At 39.4% G+C, this 15,930-nt stretch overlaps 1 long non-coding RNA gene across 1 annotated transcript in view; it reads left to right on the top strand.

Moving 5' to 3' along the window:
• Positions 1-15,930, top strand: part of LOC103543761 (uncharacterized) — a 102,125-nt gene that overhangs the window by 57,864 nt on the left and 28,331 nt on the right. Inside the window, exons 2-4 of the long non-coding RNA XR_011534991.1 lie at positions 4,575-4,659; positions 6,414-6,669; positions 10,881-11,033. This is a non-coding gene — a long non-coding RNA (uncharacterized lncRNA). The remainder of the gene's footprint in view (positions 1-4,574; positions 4,660-6,413; positions 6,670-10,880; positions 11,034-15,930) is intronic.

Here is a 15,930-nt window from a genome sequence, read left to right as displayed (position 1 = left end):
GCCCCTGTTCTGTGATCAATGTGTCCCCTTTAGCCTCAAATGATCTTGTCCCATTTCCTTCACTTGCTTGGCTCATCCAAGGCCCTCTCAAAGACTATTTATTCTCTCTTTGCCTGAATGTCTCATAGTCAGGATGAGGGGAGCAGTGTCCTTCGTGGTCCTCCTCAAAGACTTTTCAAGGTCATGAGTCCATAGTGGGAAACAAATTCATCCTTCTCCTGCTCCTACTTACCACCCCAGCTCCTGAGTATCTTGGGAGACTGCAGGGTTCACCTCATGACACATCTACCTCCTGAGCCACTTGATTCCTGGATGGAGTGAATGATGTTGCATGCTTCTGAGCACATCCAGTGTCCCTAATATGTCCAATGGGAGAACAAAGATGGCCAGGCGCAGAGTCATTATTAGACCAGGCTGAATGAGTAGTACTGAAAACTACAGAGCAGGGTAAAGAGCGGCTGGCCTGAAACATTTCTTAGGGACTATTTATTTATGCTCAAAAAGCAAGCAAGCATTAGTACCTTGCATTCAGCTTATGAACTACCATAAAATTTACCTATTACGTTGTGAAAGAAGTTTTTAGGTATAGAGCAATCCTCACAGCGATGTTACCAAGGGTCTGGAGGTGAGAGTGGTCAGTCCTGGATGCAGGCAAGAAAGGGATGCACTGATGTAGAGAATTCAAAAACAATAACCAAACCAACCAAAAATCGATGTGGTTTTAGAAAAATCATCATGTGCTGGCAATTTTAAACAACTTTAGTGATAAATTATGCCTGCCCTGAAAAATCAATTCTGAACAATTGCTGTGGTTACTGTTGAGTTTGCTATGGAGTAAGCTTCCAATGAGTGCATTTTAATGACTTTAATAAACATTGTATTGTGCTGCAAGTTAATTTAAGAACTGGTAGTTATACTGTGGACTCATCTATGCTTATTTGTCCACAGAATAATTTCGTGGAGGTTTGGTATCTTTGAAGCTAGTTTTGGAAGCCTTTTCCAAGCCTTCCAAATATGTAGTATTACATATTTTTTCATTTAACCATAGGTTTGAAATGAACAATTATAACATAGGCATTGTGAAGACAAGAAATGACTTGAGTTACTTCAGATTTGCCGTTCTCTGTGACCACTCGGGGTTTCTATTTGTGTTAAAAATTTAAGAGCGTAAATTGCAAGGTGTAATATTTTTGTTTGGTAAGCGCAAATTTTAGCTCATACATGAAATATTTGATCAAATTTAAATAATATCTTTACAATTGAAAGTTCTTTTTTATTTTAATCATAAACAATTTGTTTTAAAGCTAAAGAACAAATAAAGAAAATAGCAATTGTTACTGATTATTGCATGATTATTAATTTTTGGCCTATAGAAGGGGATGTTCACAAATGATTCTCTTTGATTGTCCAATATGCTAGATATAGAAGATGCACCACTGATTCCTCAAAATGTCACTGTTAGTTTCAACTAAAATAGAACACGTTAATCAGGATAGAGAGAAAATAGACTTATAACCAACTTCTGTCTCCCTCTCCTCCCGTAATAATTCAAGAAAAAACAAGGAACCAATTAAGACCTCTGAGTATACTTTGACTTATGACCTATAAGTATGCTTTGCAGATCAGAGGAACTCTTAACTGGCATTTCAAAATTTGCGTATGTCTGTACAGTGGTAAATTCAGCAGAAGTTGCATTTTGAATATGGTTAAATATGTCAGAGGGGTATTTTAAATTTGGTGACTATCTTGTGTCAAAAATGTTCTTAATAATTTTAAAATAAGCGTATATTCTTGGCATTGAGTGGTGCAACTTAGGAAGTCGTGTAAGATGCTGTCACCAAGTTTAATTTAAATGATAAAGTGTCTTGCATGTTCTAATGGCAGCACTAGTGAAAGCTGTGTTTGGAAATGTAATTTTGTCGCCAAGCTATTTGTGAATCCGCGGATGTCTGGGGACCAGGAGTTTCGTCTCAGATTCGTCAGGCTCCCACTCCTTAGGTGCCAGTTGACCTCCTGGGCACACACTCATGCAGCCACTAGAAGAGATCACCCACATTTTTTAAATCATTTCCTCTTCCTCTCCTTTTCCCCTCTCTCCTTTCTTCTTTTCTCCCCTCCTCTGCCTTTGTGTCCTCTTCCCATTTTTACTCCATACCAACGCTTATAGCTAAATTCCCTTGATACATTCTCATAAATTAATTTGTATATGAAGCAACTCCACAGTATTTGGCAAGTGACAGTATTTTGGCTTCTATTTTCATTTCACTTGCACTAACACAATTCAAGCAACACAGAATGTAGGATTAAGATAATGTATGTAACAGGGTTGGGGGTTGGTTATGTGCTTGTTTTGCAAAATAATCTGAACTTAAAAGGCAATTGCTTTAGGACCTTGCCAAAATCAAGGATGAAAGGACTTCTCTTAAAAACCATACTTTTGATTCTCTAGAGTTGGCAAAGAACGGAACTTTCAGGGCACCAGAAGTCAACAATGAGTCAAAGGGTTTTTCAACTGTCCCTTTTGTCTTCTACCCAAAACCGTGTTAAGCAATATCTAGATATTACTCTCGTTAGTTTTCTGGCACGTACAAATGAGATATTTCTTCATAAAATCTTGGAATGATCCAGAACTCTTATTTACTTGGGCAAAAGTGGGTACAAAGAAGCCCTGCAGCACACAGCTGGGCTCTGTGACCCTGAGTGCATTTGTCCTCCAAAGGGTGGCAGTGTTCTGCCCCTTACCACCTCCTCTAGAATAGAAAATATCTGCAAGGGGGCCGGCCCAGTGGCACAGAGGTTAAGTGCACACGTTCTGCTTTGGCGGCCTGGGGCTTGCTAGTTCAGATCCCGGGTACGGACATGGTACCACTTGGCACACCTTGCTGTGGTAGGTGTCCCACGTATAAAGCAGAGGAAGATGAGCATGGGTGTTAGCTCAGGGCCAGTCTTCCTCAGCAGAAAGAGGAGGATTGGCAGCAGATGTTAGCTCAGGGCTAAACTTCCTAAAAAAAAAAAGAAAAGATCTGTGAGAAGACCTTCAGCTATCAGTCTCTTCCCTTTGGACTCATGCTCACTGGGCAGATTTTCTCTAATAACTGCCCTAACTGGCAAGGATGCACACATTTTGAACTGAGAGAAATTTCTTACAGGCATTTTGCAAACCTATCTTTCCCTTGTTGCAATATTCGTCTTCTGGGAAAGGACTTGCAGAGCCTTGGGGTAAGTTGCTTAATAGTAGCCATGGCCTGTTAATTCTGGTTTTTTTTCTCCCTAAGAGAGAGGGGAAAATATAACTGGTGAATATCAAAGTCCCCAGGCTCATACAGCGGCATTGGACCAAAGGTCTCTCAGAACAGCAGTGCTTTATTCTAAAATAAAAAATTCGCTCACCAGAGCAGGGAGCTTGACTGGAGTCCGTGGGCCCAAGGGGAGGCCTTGGCTGGGCTGCAGGTGCCGGAGACCCCTCTAAAAAAAGGCTGCCAGGCTGTTTTTGTATGTACATTTCATCAGTTTTTCAAAGCTTCTCTGACTTTCTAAAATGATCTTTTGCGTCATTCCAGAAGCTAAGATTTGCATCTGAAATTATATTGAAATTAATTCTTAATTGATAGGTGAAACTTACATGCCATTGCCTAATTCCATTTTTCAGAATGTTAAATAAAAGAAACATTCAGGAGACAAGAGTGATGCTAGAATACGGCTGACGCTTGCCCTGTTTTTCCTTCTTTTCAATTTAGTGGAACCATATTGATTTCAAGAGCTTTGCACTGAAGCGTATTGAAGTGCCCCTAATTGAAAGAGAAAGATATCTACTTAATTAGAGTAAATGTATGGTAATCTACTGGGTAAGGTTCTTGGCTTGATAAATGCAGTAAAATTCATTTACAATATTTGGTTATGTGAAAGAAAACACTAAAAAAAATTGAGTTTTTAAGTGTGAAGAGCCTTTATTTCTGAGTAGAGAAATTGAGGTTATTTTATACTTTATTTTATTGAGCTTTTCTATATTGCTTAGATAAATTAAAAAAATAGACCACTTTTCTTTATCCATGTAAGGGAAACCCTATTTTAACTGTTAGTAAATTATAACACTATTTATAGCAACAATTTCACCACATATAGTGGTGAGAAAGATTCTGAAATATTAGATAATGGTGGACCTTTAAATAGTAATTTTATAAAACTTGGGAAAATCGGTATGGAACATGTCAAAAATGATGAAAAACTGATGAAATGTCGGTTTATTGAAAGTTTGCTAGCTAATCTTTTTGTAAGTTTACATATACCTCTTGAATACTTCTATGCAAGATTTATTGCATAAAATAAATGCAATAAATGATGTCATCTCATTTTGGTTAAAAGCTTATAGCCACTCCAAGAGTTTAATGGAAAATGTTCCTATAATTAAATACATAGGTTTGTTTTTATATGGCTCCAGAATAATAACGTAATATATCGAGCACTAATGAGACTCCGGGCCCTGTGTATGCTACATGGTCTAAGAGGATTTTCTCATCCAAACCTGTCAACAGCTTTATGTGATAAGAATTAGGACTATCATCCTTGTTTTGCAGATGGAGAAACTGAAGAACCCAAATTCTGGGATTTAAGAGCTTGCACTCTTCACTACACAAAACTTATTTTAAGTTGAATTAAAAAGTAAGTAAAATAGGAAATTGCATTTTTTATTCTGGAAAACTTCAAGATTGCATAGTGAACCCTCAGGTATCCATCACCCAGCTTCAATGATCATTAGCACATGGCCAGTGTGGCTTTCTCTGTGTCCTCTATCTTCTGCCATCTCTACTACAAAGCAAGTCCCGGACATCACATTATTTCATTCAAAGGAATTTTTAAATTAAAACAAATACTCTTATCAGGATGAGTATTATGATCCCGTGTTACATAAATATTAATGATATCTTAGAATTTTTAAAGCACATTTAGGTGCATCATCTCATTTAATTCTCATAATCTCTGAATTACTAATCTTTATTCCCATGTTAGAAATGAGAAAACCACGACTTTGAGAGAGATTGTCATTTCTAAGTTATAAAACAAATAGTGACAGAGTTGGGACTGAAATTTAAGCCATCAGATTCCAAATCTTAGCCTCGTTCTCTCACACCACTGTCACTTTACAGACTGATAGTTGTGAATGAACTTCAGCCACGTCACCATGGGAGCGAGAGAGAGGGAATTTAAAATGGTTCATGCATTTTACAACCTAATCTTCCATTCTCCTGAGGATTTCTGGATTTCATCATCCTTACATCAATAATTGTGTTTTGTCCTGTGTTGTGAAATTGGACTATCAGAACCTTGTAGGAATTATTCTTAGTATGAATGAGACACTGGGTTTGGATTAGGTTGAGATGTAATTAGCGCATTCTTTCTCCTGGTTAAGTTGATTCACTTCTCTGTGCTACAGATAGAATTGATACGCTAACTCAGTACCTGAATGCCGTGTTTATGCATTTACTTTTATGCTTAAACTTGCCATGCCTTAGGGGATACCAAGATGAATAAAGCAGACTCTGGCCTCAAGAAACTTACAATCTAGTGGTAGGGAAAATATATACATAAGTGTCCATAATACAAATAAAATGCTACACGTCAAGGTCATATATAGATAAGTTTAGAAGTTCAGAAGATAATAAAAATAACCATTGTTTATGAATAACTTCCCTGTTTAAGCAACAGGAATGTGTGTAATTTATTTTAGTGTTTCAACACACAACTTAAAAGGCAAATATTATTAACCCCAAATATAGATGACAAAGTTGAGGTTCAGGTGGAAGGTGACAACTGAATTGGCCTTAAGGAATGAGCAGGCTTTGCATATCTGGTGAGTTGGGCATGTCAGGGAACAGAATTTGCTACTCCAAAATGTGTCTCTTTGGCTTAATTATTTTTAGGAACAAAAGACTCAGGAAGAAACTTTGACTTTCCCTTAATTGCCTAAAAGCATTTAAGATAGAAGGCCTGTTTGAGGAAGGAGCTAATATCATAGAAAACTACAGTATATTATGATCTAAGTGTGGTAGACAAGGAGGAACCTAGCAAGGCCTTTTTGATCAAAGTCTTCTCCATGTCTCATTGTCTTGCAAGGCATGGCAAACATTTGTTTACCAAACATTGGCTTTTCCATCTCCATATGAATTGCCTTCCTCCTCTTTGAAGTCCCAAACCACTACCCCCAACATCCTCCTTTGTCTTTAGCTGAAGACGGTATTTAAGGTGGTGGCTTCAAGGATTTTGGTGAGTTACTCAGCTTTCCTGGATTTCTCCCATATATATGTGTTATTAAATTTGCTTGATTTTCTCCTATTATTCTGTCTCATGTTGATTTAATTCTTAAACCAGGCAGAAGAACCTAAAAGGGTAAAGGAATATTTTTTTCTCCCCTACAGACATCCGAGGTGAAGGAAAATGCCACAGAGAAGCACTGAAACAGCCAGGGATCTGGGAAGCAGAGAAACATCCCAGGATCAGGGATCAGGGAAAAGCAAATGGAAAGATCAAAAGCATATTCAAGGCCTCTAATTTGTAATGATGAGGAAAGACACTGACTGAATGTATATTGTCAAGTGTAGGCTGAACAAGGACAGTGTGGTTTCAGTGAAGTGTCTGCTGATCAGTGGAATTCCCCTGGACCCTCTGAGTGATGTGAGTTTTTGGGGAGGCCGTGACCTTAGAATGTACGAAACTCTCTGATTTGTGCCTTTTATTTTCACCTGTGGTTCTTTCTCTTTTTTCATTCTAGACCGTCTGCGGTCAGCTCTCTGCTATAAGCAATTTGCTAGCAGCTGAGCTTTAGTTAAAGCCTTGTAAATCACCTATATAATTATATTACTAACAAAGAATAATTCAGCAGTGAGTTAGGCTAATGAAGACATTATTATTTTATATTGTTTAACCATCTTTGTTCCGTTTAGAGTAGCCTAAGCAATTTGTTTTTATTATTATCCAGGTGTCCCCTCTATTAACTAAATTTTATTTTCTAATGTAAGAATTAATAGAAGTTATGGCAGTGAAACTATTCTGTATGATACTATAATGGTGGATACATGTTATTATTCATTTGTCAAAATCCATAGAATGTACAATCTCAAGAATGAACCCTAATGTAAACTATGGACTTTGAGTGATAATGACGTGTCCTTGTAGGTTCATCAGTTGTAGCAAAGACACCATTCTGGTGGGGCATGTTGCTAGTCAGAGAGGGCATGCACGTGTTGGGGCAGGAGACACATGGAAAATCTCTGTCCTCTCTGCTCAGTTTTCCTGCGAAACTAAAACTGCTCTAAAAAAATGAAGTTTATTAAAGAAGTTAATAGAAGTAGAAAACTGACAAAAGCCTGAAGCCGTCTATCTAGGCAATTTCACGTGGGAGTTCAGAAGTTGGTGGTAAAGGCAGGGGTAACAGTCATAGTGCAACTGGGAGCAGGTGGGAGCCTAGGTTCTTTCAGCTGCACCGGGGGTGGCAGGAGGTTCCTTAGAAAGAATAAATTTTCCTGTGGTGTGAGAAGAGACAGCTAATGAGAACACGAGAGAGGAGAGATCTTGGAGTCAGAGCAAATATTAAAGAATTCTAGAAGCGCAGCATTCATTGTCCTGTACCATCCAGAACTGATGCGCACTGAACCCTTCGTCTATCCCTTGCTTTCCAAAAAAGACTTTTAGTGATGTCTTCCCTTAGGAATGCATCTTGATTTTGTAATGGAAGTTGGCTATTAGGTTGTTTTTTATTTTTACTTTAAAGTTTCAAACACAAAGAAAAACGTGCATGTCTAATCTAATCTGTCCAATTCTGCCAAATCTCTCTCTCTCAATATTTTGTTAGAAAATTGCGACAGTGAAATATATGTGTATCCCTGGCATATACATGCCCTTTGTTCTCACACGCCTGTTTGACCTAAGTACTTTTCACCATCACTTACTCTTCCATCTCAACTCGTTTATTTTGAGGTTGCTTTTTTATTTTCACTGAATATTTTCTTTTGAGTCTTAGTATTAAAAACTATAACATGACAAAAATCTGGAAAAAAAAGCAAGAGCACTGTATTGAGACTTGGAACCAGGTTTCTTTCTTATTTCTATATCGCTGGTTTCTGAAGGCCTCACTGTCCCCATCTTGTACATCTTCATTAGCCACAGACACATTTACATTCATTTAGGGGCCTGGTTGCTTGGCCAATAATTTCATTTCTTTAAAGAACTATATGACTTGTAATTACAGGAAGGGACTAAATAAGCCAGGAAATGAGGATTCCCGATCGATCCTTCAGTCACTTTCCTAGAGTGTTAGTGAAATCAATTAAGTCCTCTTGGCATAATTCTTACCATAAACCTGGAGTCATCCATGTCAATCTTATTAAAGACTAGGAAAGAAAATTCATATGGATCTGTTGAAGGGGCACAAAATAACTAAATATCTTGGGTTCAGCTACTATACTTTTAGCGAAAATAATAATATTTAATTTTAAAATATTTTATTGTCTAAAAGCAATCTGAAATTTTTCTACACAATCTCTTTATGTTGAAATTTACTATCTCTTACGAGAAATATAGCTTCAGAATTTTCTCTTGCATCACCATCTGCCAATCACAGAGAAATTCAGTGAATGCTTATGAAACTAGAATAATCACCTATGTCTTTGATGTCCTTGAATTCTTTTTACTTCTAGCATAATATTTTATTAATTTTTTTCCCATGCTCTATAAAATGTCTATGATGTCTCTATCTAAAGATCTTGGCTTTTTTATGTTGTGTAATTGTCTGATTTCTAATTGCTGCTCTCTTGTTAATCCATTTGCAAATATTTACCTCTGTTCTGTTCAGATTGAACATTCTGGAATTACTTGACATGTCAAAATCCTACATTTCTCTTTGGCTGTTTAAATGGTTATTATTGATCTCAAAAATGATTGCTTATAATTTAATTTTTCATTATTCTTACTTTTTAAGTAAGAAAGTAAAGTTACTTTCTTCAAAAGATAATATTTGACCAAATTTTTAAGGGAAGCAGAGATGTTTCCAATGAGTGTTTTATATATATATAAAACTGGCTCACTGAGTTACTTGCAAGGGTAACATACAATGTACATAACAGTCTATATCGTATAAGTACCAACCAAGAACAGGGCGTGGGTCTTAAAGCTAGAGAAAATTGCTGGATCATGAAGAGGGGTTCCCGGGAGAGTGACTGGCTAGCTGAAGTAGCGGTGTCAAAAAGACTCAGCTGGCCATCCATTCTATTGTTTGAAGAACTGTGTCAAGATTCTAGATTCTATCTTGATGTAGGCCAGTTGACAGATACAGCAACTTACAATACATTCTAATGAAGCAGCATGACACTGAAGAAAGAGCATGGACTACAGAGTCAGAAAGGCCAAGGCTGGATTCTGCCTTTACAGTTGATAGTTGTGTGACCCTGGGCAAATTTCTTACCCTGTGGATATCAATTTCCTTCTCTGTAAAGGAACACAGCAATGTCCTCCACGTGGGGTTGCCAGAAGGATAGGGGTAGCATGGGTGAAACACAGCACCTGGCCTACAGCAAGTGTGAAGTCGCTGAGAGTGGTTGCCATCATTCCCTCCATGTCTGTGATCCCATTCTCTCGGGCTGCTCTTTCCTCCTTGGAAAACCTTTTCCTGGGCTCTTCGTCTTCTGCCCCTGCCTTAAACATGGCTGCTCCCTGGGATTCCTTCCCACATCTGTCTTTTGTTCTCTTTCTGCACATTCTCTCCGCAATCTCATTCACCACCTTGACTTCTGCCATAACCTCAGCAATGACTTCCTAATCTGAATCACGGTTCAACATTTCTCCTGGCCTCCAAATCCAGCTTCTTACTACTAATCTCTGGTTGAATATCCTACAGGGATCTCAGACTCCTCATGTCCCTATTGAACTCATCTCAGACTGTTTCCTTACGTCTCCTAACTTGGTTAAAGTAGCACTATTCAATTACTCTCTTAAGCCAAAAACCTGAGGGTCATCTTTGAAGATTCACTACCATTTTTATACCCAAATATGTCATCCATTCCTGTCAATTTGCCTCTAAAATATCTTTTCATCCCCACTGTCTTAGTTTAGGCCCCCCTTCTTTCTCTGCTGTAAGGTAGATTTCCCAGTTTCCAACATCAACCCTCTCCAGCCTATAGCAAGGCCAAGAGAATAATTTTTTTCATGTTGCTATTACTTTCTTTTAAAAAGTTTATTATGCCCTAAATGACTATTTACTGTAAAAAGAGTAGAAAATACAAATAAATAAAAATAAGAAATAAAAAATATCTGTAATCTACCAGCTAGATGAAACAACTTGCTAAAAATTTGGTATATATTCTTTCAAACTATTTTAAACATACAAATAATAAAACACTATGTAAGGTTGAATCCTTGATGAGATAAGATTGAAAAGAAACTGAACTTAAATTTGCAGTCTGACCTGCACTGGGCAATTGATGGTAAACACACTGTGCCAATAAATTAAAGTCAGACCATTGCTTGGTGATTGACTATTGGCTGATTTTATTTTAAAGGCCCATATGGTCGAATCACATACCTTTCTTGAGGCTGTGGTTTCTCCTCAAAAAAAAAATATGTCGTTGATGTCAGTCATCCTAGCAGCGGTCAATCCTGGAGCATGAGACAAGGCAAGCTGAGGTGAGGTAAAAGGCTTTTCTCTTTGACTCCAGAAGGTCCTTTAGTCTAAACCCTGAGGAACAGGATTCCAGGGCATTTCCACTGAAGGAACAGCTATGGCTACATGGAGGAACCTGGGAGCAAACCAGCCTTATTAGGGATCAAGGGTAAGCCCTGGGAATGAGCAGTAGAAATTCTGAGTTATTCTGCGTGTGCTTCATCCTTCCCAGTATTCCCAAAACTACAGTGAGACTGGATGGAAGTTACAGCCTGCTTCCTGCTGAACTGTGGGGAAATAAGAGAAAGGTTCCATTTGATGCTTGAGACAAGATTAAATGACGAGAAAATGCGACTAGAAAGGCTGGACAGAGCCAAGACAGCCAGTAAGTAAACGTAGTCGAAATATATTCAGCACCTGGTCGGTAACAGAAAGTGAGTAAATGTAGCAGACAGTTGGCATCTTTTCAGCACTGATGGGACTTAATTTACTTTCGCTGCATGTTTTATGTGTGTGGCAATAACTTCACTGAGTGACCTTTAAAAGGCAAAATCTTCTCTAGGTGTTTGATTTTTAGCTAGGCAACAATCCTTTGAGAAAACAAGCCTTCATAAACAATAGGTGGCCATGTTTATCTGGTTCATTCATTGTTCCGAAGCTCTTCATTGTTGCCTGTCATTCATAGGTTTGTGAAATGGAGGAAGTTTCTGTGGTTAGTGGCCCCCACATGATATTTCCATGTCGCCTTCAGTGACCATGTTTCCTGGGCGCTTGTTGTATGATCTATTATCTTATGAAGGAAATTGCAGCTCTTCAGTTGAAATCTATCTTGTTAACGCTTCCTTGTTCTACTAGTGGAAAGTAGAGCTGAGATTTCCTGAGTCTCAAAATGCATTTTTAGGTACCAATTATTTTAACCTAATATCGTTGAAGACAGCAATTATAGTATAGTATACATAATAGAGTACTTAAATAGCTAAGTTTTCCCTCTGGATCTTCTGGCCTCTCAAATGTCACTGATCATGTGCATTGCATGCTACAGATCATGGGGAAGAGGTGCTCCAAATTAACGTAAGAACAAATTCTCCTTTCCATTCCTAAAGCTAATTTTATTTTACTGTTGTATTACAGATTCCAGTGGGAATCTGTTCTGTAACTTACCTTTTGTTTCTTAAGAATACTCTTCTCACAGAGTTAAGTGAAGTACCTTTTCAGTCTTCCTCTAAATATTTTGCATTCATGGATATGCAATGGGAATACTTTTAGTTTTTAAAGCACCAAGATTATGACTGGACTTTTCATAGAAGAATAAAATACACCAAGATGATTTGTGTTTTATAAATTGTTTTATGCCGATTGAATTAGATGTACACTAGTGTTTAAATATTCATGTACTCTAATATTTAAATATTTGTCTTCTCTTAAGGCCAAGATGGAGGTTATTTATACTGCTGGATCTCCAGCTTTAGCTTGTATCTTAATTGCCTAGAGAATACTGGATCCCACCCTGAGTTTCTGATTTGGTAGATCTGGCAAGGGGCCGAGAATTCACCTTTCTAAGTTTTTAGGTGATGCTGATTCTTCTGGCCTGGGGACTCCACTTGGAGAGCCACCCATTTGAACATTCAGAGAGATGCTCTTCGTAGGGCTTGCCGGGATACCGGAATGTTTCCTTGGCTAATAGGAACAGACAGGGGCCCCTCAAGGATGTTCCAGTTCTAAGTCCTTTGGTCTTATATCTCCGTTTAATTTCATGACCTTTGGAATTCTGACCCAGGTGATGGAGAGAGGGCTGATGGCTTTGGTCCCCAGTCAGCTCTTGGAGAGCAGGCAGGAGTAGAAGAGTTTGCTAGTTTAGGTTTGCACAGTTGAGTTGGAAGTCCAGGTGGAGGTGGGCTAAAGGCAAATAGAAACTATGGACCAGCGCTCAGGAGCAAGAACAGGGCTGCAGGCAGAAGGAAAACTAAGAACTTATTGATGATCCAGTGATAGATGCCTTCATTTCATTTAATCCCACAAGTCTCCTGGGGGTAGGCAATAATATTCTTTGTTTGTTTGTTTGTTTTTTTGAGGAAGATTAGCCCAGGACTAACTGCTGCCAATCCTCCGCTTTTTGCTGAGGAAGGCTGGCCCTGAGCTAACATCCATGCCCATCTTCCTCTACTTTGTATGTGGGATGCCTGCCACAGCATGGCGTGCCAAGCGGTACCATGTCCTCACCCAGGATCCAAACTGGTGAACCCTGGGCCACCGAAGCAGAACGTGCACACTTAGCTGCTGCAGCACCAGGCTGGCCCCAATAATATTCTTATTTTTATAGATGGGGAAGGAAACTGAGATTCAGAAAGGCTAGGTAACTTGTAGTTGTCTCGACCTTAAATTCGAACCCAAGTTAGTCTGTTTCTAAACTCTTTATTATATCTGTAGATGAAAGAGTTTGAGAAGGGAAGGTAGGAATAGTGTCAAATACTGCAAAAAGATCGGGTAGGATGAAGGCTGAGAAAAGGCAATTAGGGTTGCTGTTTCAAAGAAAAACTTTAGTATTTTGATTGGGGGTGTAAGTCCCCCAACTGCAGGGAGCAAGGGAGGAGAGGCAATAAGTGAAGATTCAGTTTTGAAAAGATAAGTTTTAAAAGGAAAAAGACAAGAGAATGATATCTTGAGGATTAAGGTCTTCCCTAATATACGTACCTATTACGGACTGAATTTTTGTGTCCCACCCAAATTCATATACTGAAACCCTAACCCCCATTGCGATGGTGTTTGGAGATGAAGCCTTTAGGAGGTAATTCAGTTTTGATTAGGTTAAAAGGTAGGACCCTCATGATGGGATTAGTGCCCTTATAAGAAGAGGAAGAGAGAGATCTCTCTTTCTCCATGTGCATGCACCCAGAAAAGGTCAAGTGAACACACAATAAGAAGGTGGCCATCTGCAAGCCAGCAGGAAGACCCTCACTAGAACTAGACCAGGCCGGCACCCTCATCTCAGACTTCCAGCCTCCAGTAGTGTGAGGAAATAAATGGCTTTGTTTTAGCCACCCACTACATAGTATTTTGTCATAGCAGCCTGAGCTAAGGCAGCACTGACGCAAATTGGTGGGTTGCTTATTCAGACGTGGTCCATTGCAAGATTGCTCTGAGGTTTTCGAATGCATCCAACTGGAATCCCTTGATGTTTTTTCCCATCCCTACTTCTACAGGAACCCTTACAAACAAGCAGGGTATTCCAGTCTTGTCAGGGTTCTCCTGCCAAATATGCTTAATTGTGTAACTGGGTGAGGCGTGCATTGCCTCTTACATAAGAACTGGTTTTTCTGTCGTTCATCAAGCTGGACTGGGCTGCTTTCTTGCTTGTGTGCATGTGATACGTGGGGTGGTGAAGGTGGTGTTAAAGGCATTCCTTGACTGGCTTTCAGTTTTAGTTTGAGCTTTAAAGCTGATGAGCTAAAGTTCTTAACACTAAGGAAATCAACTCTATCATATGTAAGTCTTTGAAGTATTTAGAGAGCTGTCCAAAATAAATGAAATATCCAATTATTGATTCATATAGATTAGTCCATTCATATAAAAGATAGTGTAAAATCTTTTGAGGTTACAATGGAGATAACTCACAAATGACTATAGATTTTTTTTTGTGGCGTGGCTAAAGTGATTCTTAGCTGATTTATTACCAAACGCCCAAATATTTAACAGGTAGAGCCAAGACAATGAACAGCATACTAAACAAGAAGCCGGTGTGGCTCAATTTCTTTTTAGAACCAGGTAGAATACAAAATAACCAATGCATTACCAAGACTGTAATTAGTATCTAAAAGAAAATGATATTGCTGACATCATATGATTTCTTTGAACTGAACTACGTTTTGGAAATGATTTATGGGTTTTTCTTTGTCTGAAGCATATTCTAGCTAAGTTTTCAAAACTGCTAGGCATTCTCCCTGAGGGTAAGTAAGAAGGCTGTGAAGTCGTGTTCTTCTGGTTCTTCAGTAATACGAGGACTTAAGAGTAGACACACTCTCAGACTCCCCCAAAAGTCAGCCTGTGTGTAGGTGAAATTGAACAGCTACCCCACAAGACTAGGGAACCATCAGCAGCTTCTAACATATATACATATATATATATATACATATCTTTCTAAGTCGCTTGAAAGAAATCACAAATATTAGAACATTGCTTTGGGTTACACACCAAACAGGTGAATTATCCCCTGGACCACCTGTACTTACTACTAAATTTGTTGTTAGTGCCATCTAGTCAATTCCAACTCCCACCCCTGTGGACAGCAGAGTGGAACCCTGCCAGGTCTTTTGCGCCATCCTCTTACCTTTGGTGCTGTGTCAGATAATGCCCTGCTGTTATTCGTAGGGTTTCCATGGTCAATTTTCTAGAAAGTGGATGGTCTTTCTTAGCTTGGAAGCTCGGATGAAACCTGCCCACCCTGGGTGACCCTGCTGGTATTTGAAATGCCAGTGGCAGAGCTTTCAGCATCACAGTGACACGCGGCCGCCACAGTATGACAACCGACAGACGGATGGTGTGGTTCTCTGACCAGGACACAGCAATGAAAGTGCTGAATCTTAACTACTACACCACTAGGGCTGGCCGTATATATATATATATCCATTAGCTTTCTGTGTCTCAGTTTGCTCTTCTGTAAAATGGGGATAATGGTAGTACCCACCTTATAGAGTTGTTATGAGGATTAAATATTAATGTGTGTACAGCCCTTAGCACTATACCTTCCATAGAGTAAGCCTCCAATTAAAGTAATACGTCTATTACCTGGAAGGGAAAAGGGAATAAGCCATCTTCCCCGAAGCTGTCAAAGAGTGAAAAAAAAGGAAGACACATAGAGGTGACTCAGCCAGGAGCGTTTGGCAAAGAAGAGGCAGATGGATAGCATCAGTGCAGAAGACACTGCCCAGGAGGGGCCCATCCTGATTGCCATCGGTCTTCTCTGCTCAGGGGGCACTTTCTGTGGGGTCACTGTCTCCCAGTGGGTGGCCAGTGTAAGCAGGGGCAAGCTTTTTTTTTTTGAGGAAGATTACCCCTGAGCTAACATCTGCTGCCAATCCTCCTCTTTTTGCTGAGGAAGGCTGGCCCTGAGCTAACATCCGTGCCCATCTTCCTCTACTTTTATATGTGGGATGCCTCCCACAGCATGGCTTGCCAAGCGGTGCCATGTCCACACCCGGGAATCCAAACTGGCGAAGCCCGCCCGCCGAAGCAGAAAGTGCACACTTAACTGCTGCGCCACCTGGCCGGCCCCAGGGACAGGCTTT

Source organism: Equus przewalskii, chromosome 30 (assembly GCF_037783145.1).
Source record: "Equus przewalskii isolate Varuska chromosome 30, EquPr2, whole genome shotgun sequence".
NCBI lineage: Eukaryota > Metazoa > Chordata > Mammalia > Perissodactyla > Equidae > Equus > Equus przewalskii.
This window is presented reverse-complemented; position numbering and strand designations above follow the sequence as displayed.